Genomic DNA, 8,118 nt, shown 5'->3' on the forward strand with positions numbered 1-8,118 from the left:
GTGCTTCAGAGATTGGGAAACCCAATAGGAACTACTGGAAAAAAGCAAAATAAAGTAGTAATGATAACATAATAAACATATAAAGATGAAAATACAGATAATGAGAAAGAAAACAAAAAAACACTCAATACTTAAAAAGCCTGGGAAGAAATTTTTACCTAGAACAAATTCAATTTGGGTCAATAGGGAGATCAGCTGACCAAATATCAAGTTCAAACCAGAATAATCAAGATTACGTTGGATATTGAATAAGGAAGACTGAAGTATAATCGGTTCATTTGAATTGTGGTGCAAAGAATATTGAAAATGCTATGGACTGTGAAAAGGACAAACCAATCTGTCTTTGAAGAAGTAGGGACTGAAGGTTCCATAGAGGCAAGGATGACAAGGTTTTGTCTTGTGTGCTTTGGGCATATTGTTATGAGAGACCAGTTCATGGAGAAGGGCATCCTGCTTTGTAGAGGGGCAGCAAAATAGAGGATGGCCCTCAAAGAGCTGGGTTGACAAAGTGGTTACAACAATGGGATCAATTATGAGGTTATCCATGACCAGACGGTGCTCCTTCTGCTGTGCGTAGGGTGGCAATGCACTGGAACTGACTCAACAGCACTAACAACCATCTGAAGACCAATGAAAAGGTTTTCCATAATGGCCTAGATGTTGGATATGTCTTGAAGAATTAACATCACATTTTGATATGTATGTTAAATAAAGTGTATATGATTTTATAGCAATATTTTCAGGCGTCCAACATGCAACGTTTAACGTTCAGTACTTGTGTCAGTTTGGGTTCTTTAGAGAAACAAATCGACAGGAACTTATGTATAAGAGAGAGTTTTAAAAAAAAGTTGAGTATCCAGAAGACATCCCAACCCAGTGCTGCCCAATCCTTCAAGTCCAACATTAACCCATTAACCCATATGCCCAACACCAATCCACAAAGTCCTCCTCCATCTCACAAAACAGACGCAATGATGCTGACTGCAGGAGGAAAGCTGAGTCAGTGAATGTGTAAGCATCTCAGCTCTGCCAGGGGTCTCCACATGGGTTCTCCAGCACCCAGGGTTGCATCAGGGTAGGTCCATGTGGCTTCTGCTCAGGGATGTCTTGCAGGAAGTGAGCCTTGCCAGCTAAAGCAGGGAACTGGCTAAGGCAGCTGCAACCTGGTCGGACCATCAGAAAGCAAGACACATGGGAACTAGAAAGGCGAGGCTCACTGAGCCATTTATCCCTCTGCCCTTCAATTAATCCCACATGTGTTAATTGGCCAAGTTGGCACAATAAACTAACTACCTCAGTACTAGAGAGAAAAGACTCTTCATGGTTTCAGATTTTTTCCAACTTTAGGAGCAAACTGGTAGTTCAAAATTGATAATGGTTCTCCCCACCGTCCTTCAGTCTAGAAGAGAATTATCAAGAAAAATGGAGAGTTGGGCACTGTATTAAATTTTGTACTATTTTGAACTTAGTAAATGTTTAACAAAACAAAAAGCAAATATAAGTTTAGAAAATGCATATTATGAATTGGAATCATGTTATCATTATTTTATACTCCCTCCTCAAATATCCTTCAAACTGAAGGAATCTTCTCATTATTATCACTTATTCATATGTTATACTATTATAACCAGTTATAGTTCAGAATAAATCTGTTTTGGAAGAATACATATAAGCAGGGGTAGGAAGATGTTGCCTCACTTACTTTGGACAAGCTACTCGAACCAATTCCTCGAGAAGCACATCAGAGTTGGCAGTGTATAGATAGGGTCATAAAAAAGGGGTAAGACCTTCAAGAAGATGGCTCAATAGCTTCAACAGTGGCTACAATAGTGGGCTCAAACAGAGTAATGATTTTCAGGACACCATTGGATCAGCCATTGTTTGAGTCTCTCATATGAAAAGTTGCTATGAATCAGAAATAAGTAGGGGGAAACATAAAAAAGAAAGAAAATCTGACCAAAATAGTTTCTTAGCATAAATATATATGTGTGTGTGTGTGTGTGTGTGTGTGTGTGTGTGCTTCCACAGATATATCTATTAATCATCCCTACCTATTTTTCTATCTATCATCATAATTTCTATCCCTTACATCAGCTTATTATACTTTTAATGTGAAAGTAAAATTAAAAATAAAAATACAGATGTAAATAGGTGATTCAGGCTGAAAAGAATAAAAACAGCAACCAGATCTAAATATACATATTCAATAGAATAATTATTTCCTTACCTTAATTCCTGAGAATTTAAGTGCTTATTTTAGATTAATCCTGTCACAAATTAACCAATAAGAGACAAATCCATCTGTAAAACTTGTAGCTCATAAAGTAACGTGAGTCCTCTGCTTGAGGAGGTAGCCATTGTAACCTCATGGATAGCAGCAGAATATTGTCCAAAGTCACTCAAAATATGACCGGAGAAGAGCTGTCTTCTCTTAGGAGATTTGATCACAGTAACATGCATGGAGTAAAGCCTGTGGGAATAAATCCTTTGGGTCCTTCATTTGCTAATGTGGAACAATTCAAAACAAGAAGAAGCAGTTGCAAATGTCAATTATTTCTCGGATCTTGGGATATGATGTATGACTCTAGAAAAATTGGAAGTTAGCAAAAATGAAATGGAACACATAGATATCGATATTCTTAGCATTAGTGAGCTGAAATGGACTGGTATTGGACATTTTAAATCAGAAAATCACATGGTTTACTAAGCTGAGAATTACTGGTAATATGTATATATATGAGCAATGGTGTTTCATTCATGGTCAGTTCAAGGTCTAGCTGGAAATACAATGTAACAGGATAATACCTATCTGCAGAAAATTAAATCCAGTTAATACAACTACTCAATTTTATACCAATGACTAAAGTTAGTGAAGAATAAATTGAAGAATTGATGGAATACAAATTGTACATTTCAATAAGTCAATGAAGAACTGGAAGCATTCACTCAGCTATGCAAAAAAAAAATGAAGACAGCTATATTGCTAACTGACTGGAAGATATCCACATTTGTAGGTATTCAAAAGAAGGGTGAAGCAACATAACGCACAAATCCTAGAATATTATCATTGATATCCCATGCAAGTAAAATATTGCTGAAGATCATTCAACAATGCTTTCAGCAATAAGTTGACAGGGATCTGCCATAAATTCAAGCCATATTGTACATGGTTATTACTGCTGACATCAGATGGATCTTTAGCGGAAAGCAGTGAAAATCAGAAATATGTTTCCTTGTTTTTTATAGACTATGAAAAACCATTCAATTGTGTGGATCATAATGAACTAGAGACAGCCTTAAGAAGAATTGGAATACTTAATCATGCTCATGAGGTATCTGTATGTAGATCAACAGGCAATTATGCAAAAAGAGCGAGGGATACTGCGTGGTTCAAAATTTTTTAAAAAGGTGTGTGGTGGAGTTATAATCCTCTCACCATATTGATTTCATCTGTATGCTGAGGGAATCATCAGAGAAGCTGGATTAATATTTGAAGAATGAACCATCAGGACTGGAGGAAGGCTTATTAACCACATTCAATATACAGATGACATAGCTTTGCTAGCTGAATGTGAGGAGGGACAACACTTGCTGATGAAGATCGATCAAGGAGTGCAGCCTTGCTGTGGATTACCACTGGATGTAAAGAAAATGATAATCATCCCTACTTGACCCAGAGTTAATGTCTGGTCAACGAGGAAAAGGTTGAAGTTGTGGATGATTTTGCCTTGGAACCACATTTGCGCTCATGGAAGCAGCAGTCAAGTGGTCAAATGACACATTGCAATAGATGTAAATCTGCTGCACAAGGCCCCTTTACAGTTTTCAAAAACAAGGTTGTTACTTTGAGGACTAAGGACCACCTGACCCAAGCCATGGTATATTCAATCACCCCTTATGCATCAAGAAGTTTGACACTGAATAAGGAATACTGAAGAAGAATGGATGCGTTAGAATTACAGTGCTTGGGAAGAATATTGCAAGTACCAAGAACCACCAAAAGAACAAACTACCCTGTCATGGAAGAAGTACAACCAGAATGATCCTTAGAAGCAAGGATGGTGGGACCTTTGTCTTACTTATTTTGGACATGTTATCAGGAGAGACCAGTCTTTAGAAAATCCACCATGGACTGCAAGGTAGAGGGACAAGGAAAAAGAAAAATGCCCTTGATACAATGGATTGACACAGTAGCCGCAACAATGGACTCAAACGGAAGAACAATTGTGAGAATGGCACAGGGCTGGGCAGGGCTTCATTCTGCTGTACACACAGTGCCCCTGTGAGTGGAAAATAACTTGCCCCCACTTAACAACCACACTTCCCCAGGAGGTCATAAATCTCAATCTACTCAGGTTTCGATTTTTCTTATTATCAATTTGTAATTAGAATAAAGCTCCAATTTTACAAATACATTAACATGGGAACTTGACTTCTTCTTAACGAAATTAAATTAGCATGTGTCCTATATATTCAGTGAGTAAAAATTATTCCACATTTCAGTCACGATTATAGTTTATATTAATTGCAATAGGTCAATGTATGTATATCAAAGAGCTCTGGTGTAGTGGTTACATGTTGGGGTACTAATCACAAGGTTAGCAGTTCAAAACTACCAGATGAGGCATTTTATTCCTGCAAAGAGCTAGTTTTGGAAATAGACTGGCAGTTTTAACCTGTTTTATAAGATCTCTATGTCTGAATCAACTTGATGTCAGCACGTTTGACTTGAGTTTGGGGATATAGGAATACTGCTTTATCTTGGTATAACAAGTGGTTCTACTGGTCTTATTTTAAATTTAAGACTTGTGCTGAGCAGTCTCTAACTCCCAGGAAATGACCTTTCTCTGAATGGGTTTGATAAGAAGATAAGGGAAGATACTGATAGAATTCTCCTTTGAATAATTTTTAATAGGATTCCCTGGAAAGTCATCCTGCCGTGTACAAAATGAGTCCAGTGAGAAGCAGGAGAAGGGAGGTCATTATCAGCAAGAGCTAGGAGTGGAGTTTGTCCTTTGAACTCTGCAGTGAAATTCCTGGATCTAAATGACAGTCACATCATCAGAGGATCAGCAGCAGAACCAGAAGCCAGTGAATGGAATGGAGTGATTGAGTTCCAAACCCTGAGAACGAGTAAAGATGAGTGCTTTTGTGTAGTCAACTGGCTTGCAGAGTGGAGTACCTCTGGGCACATAATTTAGGAAGTTGGGCATGCTGACCTAAGGATGTGGAACTGAGAGTGTCTTCAGCGTGAGCTTACTGGAGTGAGGTGCCTCTGGACACTTAATTGAGGGAGCTAAATGTGCTGACCCAAGGAGAAAGCTGAAGGTCTTCAGGTTAGGGCTTACAGTAGAGTGTCAAGCCTCTTGGTCCTTTATTATCAGACCTGAAAAAAAATTGTAACATGTCCTGATAAACAACTCAAGCCTGAGCACTTTTCACTGGAATTACAACTTGGTAACTTCCTTAATAAATTCTTTAGCAATCAATTTTGTCTGAGTCCTGGGAAGCCATTGCAGTGGATATTAGAATACACAGAGAGAAAGCAGGGAACATTAATGAAGACAGCACCTGTATTACAAGTTAACACAGTACTCATCTAAGAGTTAGTTTTTCAATAACAGTGAATGCATGATGACAACAGTGTGTGTGGTATTTAATCTGCATCAACTGTTCCATAGGTTAGAAACAAAAAGTTTAAATGAACCAGGCTAGAATTGTTTAGTATATTATTAGAATATCTGCTATAGCTCTTATTTCAAGAGTTTGAGCAACAACTTAATAAATGTTCTGTATGAATTTTTAGCACCTGGTTCTTGAATTATACCAGAGAATGCCATTAATAATTGATATTATAATTAATGATAGTAATATTTTCAGAATGAATACCAAATATTAAAAAACTGACTTACAAGAACAAATCTCACTTCGATCACTTTGAATTCTTCTTTATCAAGGATGAACAAATTTGTCAGACTTATTTGCAAAGCTTCAAAAATTAGATAGAGTTTTTTCAGTTCTGCCTAATGCAAAAAATTATGGTACATCTTAGTTGTTATATCTAGGGGAAGGGTAATTACCTATGGGGTAAAATTAAACTCTTCTATTGAACACTAGCATTTGTTTTCTGTTCTCTGGATCATTGCTCTAAAGTTAACAATTTCAAAACACCCCAGAAAACCACACAGATTTACTTTTCCCCTTAAAACCCTGTTGTAAAATAAAGCAATACATAGATAATAATATTTCTATAAAAGTCTGGTCCTATTTAAATTACTATAGTAGGTTCTATTTCATATAGTAATTCTTTGATTCTAAAAAGAAGATTAAGCATTTCATGTCTTTTAAACTCTCTAAAGCTTATGGAAATTTTTACTCTCTGGTTTTTGAATAATTCTATAATTGTTCTATAAGCACAACCTCTATTATATCTATCTTCACCAATAACTGGTTTTTAGTGAGTGCTTAAGTTATAAAATTTCAGTGAAAATAGAAATAAATTACATTAACTGGGAAATGAAATAAAACTCATTATATCAAAATCAATTAGATATAAATATAGCTATTATTGGCCCTGAATTTATTTGTACATTTCTGGCATAACAGCAGCAGGTGGGAGTCACTGAATATAATATGGCTTTCAATATAATCTCATCATTAAAAAACATTTCAAAATTAATGTGAGTACACAGGGTACTTAAAATTTCTATAAGTATATAAATTCCTTTACTATATATGATTTCAATAATACCAGAATTTCATAAATCAAAAGTTATATTAAACCAGCATTTACTTATTCCCAGAGAACCTGCTAATGTAGTTGTAACAAGTAAGTGTACCTAGGTTTATGTTTTATTTCTGCACTTTATTCCCTTATAGTTCTAGAAATTATAAGCTACTAAATCTATTCAAATGTCTACACTATAGCCTCAAAAAAGACCTTTACACTTAAATGTCATGGTTAATATTTTCCTTAAAACATAGGGATTTATTTGTTTGTTTATAGAATGGGCTCAATTTTAACTACACTTGTCCAATCTCGTCTTCATGTCTCTGTTTTCCAGTATTAGACTAGATAAAATTAGTATTGCATAAGATTAGTATTATATTAGATAAAATACTCATAAAGTATGTTAGATTATGCTTAGGAAACTATTTCTTTTAATAAATAGCTCCACAGTAGGAGTGCTGGAAGAAGCAATAGAGGAATATGGTAGAGTGGGTTTAGCGAGTATAGCACCGCTGAAACATACAGCATTCCTCTAATTCTTTAACTTCCTCCTCCCCAGTATCATGGCCCCAGTTCTACCTTCAAAATTCTACTAGACCAGAGTATGTACACTGGGGTAGATAAGCGCTCTCGACCCACGCAATCCAGGACAGATAAACCCCTCAGGAACTATAATGGGAGTGCAAGGGGGGGGCAAAGAAGGGGGAACCTATTGCAGTGATGGACATATACCCTTCACCCCCACCCAGGGTGACAAACAACAGAAACAAGGATGAAAGGAGCCAGTGAATGGTGTCAGATATGAAAATAATGGTAATTTTTTCATTTATCAAGGGTTCATGAGGATGGGAGAGAGAGGGGGGGAAATGAGGTGCTGATTCCAAAGATTCACATAGAAAGTAAATACTTTTAAAAGGATGATGGTAACATATATAAAAATATGCTCAACACAATGGATGTATGGATTGTTATAAGAGCTGTAAGACCCACCCAAAAAAATTATTTTCTTTAAAAAATGTGTTTAGACCTATATAGAGGTTATGTTATGAAACAAGAGCTTCATTTTCTAATATTTTAGCTTAATAAAAGTTTCTATCACATTGTAAAAATGAGAGAGGAGAGAAAGGGAGAGAGAGATTAGTTTGGGATTATTTTGGTGCCCCCCAAATGAAATATATGCGTAGTTTGTTCTTTTTTAATATACATTTTCTATAAACTTTTTGAACTCCCTTCACTTAGGCTTCTCCAAGAAATATGATATGTGCATAACAGATTGATCAAGGTCGTGATTAATTTGATAGATGTCAGGAAGGAAAAATGGACTCAGGCATAGCAAAGATTTTATGGATGGAACAGCACAAGGCAATATATATATAAATATATAATTT

This window comes from Echinops telfairi, unplaced genomic scaffold (genome assembly GCF_000313985.2).
Source record: "Echinops telfairi isolate 266 unplaced genomic scaffold, ASM31398v2 ScPeMD7_7401;HRSCAF=8416, whole genome shotgun sequence".
Lineage (NCBI taxonomy): Eukaryota > Metazoa > Chordata > Mammalia > Afrosoricida > Tenrecidae > Echinops > Echinops telfairi.